Source organism: Galeopterus variegatus, unplaced genomic scaffold (genome assembly GCF_000696425.1).
Source record: "Galeopterus variegatus unplaced genomic scaffold, G_variegatus-3.0.2 Scaffold2594, whole genome shotgun sequence".
Classification (NCBI taxonomy): domain Eukaryota; kingdom Metazoa; phylum Chordata; class Mammalia; order Dermoptera; family Cynocephalidae; genus Galeopterus; species Galeopterus variegatus.
In genome coordinates, this window is record NW_007728705.1 from 153,437 (window position 1) to 154,526 (window position 1,090).

The following is a 1,090-nucleotide window of genomic DNA, read 5'->3' on the forward strand; positions in this document are numbered from 1 at the left end:
ACACCAGGCCATTGTCTCAGGAGCTGCATGCTTTATTGGGGCTGGTCACGTATGTGGACCCGGATCCCATTCCAAAGATCATGGACATTGCTCCACCTCTCCCACAAGTATGGGAGGGGGTAGGCAGTCCCTCCCCCGCTCCATATCTGGTAAACTGATGGTAGAAGCTGAAAAAATCCACCCACCTCTCATTCCTTCGTTGTGTGGTTGGACTCTGATGTTATCAGGTTTAAGGAAGGAACTAGCCAATTAGCCAGTGGGCCAAGCTACAAGTGGTATGGATCGCACTGACCCATGAGCTGATGCTGCTCAGTGCAGTTACTGACAGCTGGGCTATTTGGAAAGGCTTGACTACGTGTATGTCGTAGTGGCACCATGCAAACTGAACTGTGTTTGGAAAACTGTTATGGGGATCCATGCTATGGAGGGACATGTAGAAAGTGTGCACATGGCCAACAGTTCAGGTGTCTGAATGGCATGTGTCTGCTCACTCCCAAGCCACCCTGCCAAGCAACCGTGAGGCTGATGCCCTTGCCAAGGCCCGAGCCATTCTGCTAGAGGAACTGATGACCCTCTCTGATGGGCAGATTGAGTTCATCATAAGTCTGGCCATCAAAGACTGAAGACAACTTGGGAGATAGTAAAAAAGCTTCATTTACCAATTAAATATTCAGATTTATAGGCTGCTGTTAAGGTCTGTCTGCAATGCCAACTGCAGTATTGCCCATTAAAACATGCACCAGGACACATCAGATGATCTACCTACCCAGCCACCAGATGGCAGGTAGATTACATTGGGCCTCTGCTGACATCTAAAGCGCATAAATATATTTTAACATGTGCACACGCCACAACTAGACATGTGCAAGCCTTTGCCTGTACAAGGATGAGTCAGCTGCCACTATAAAGGGACTCTCCAAATTAGAGAATATGTATGGGACCCTGTCCCAAATTGACAGTGACCAAGAAGCTCACTTCACTGGACGTGTTGTGCAAGAGTGGGATGAGGCTCACAAAATACTGTGGACTTTTCATCTGCTTTATGATCCTACAGCTGCGGGTCTCACTTAGAGCATGAACAGCATCATTA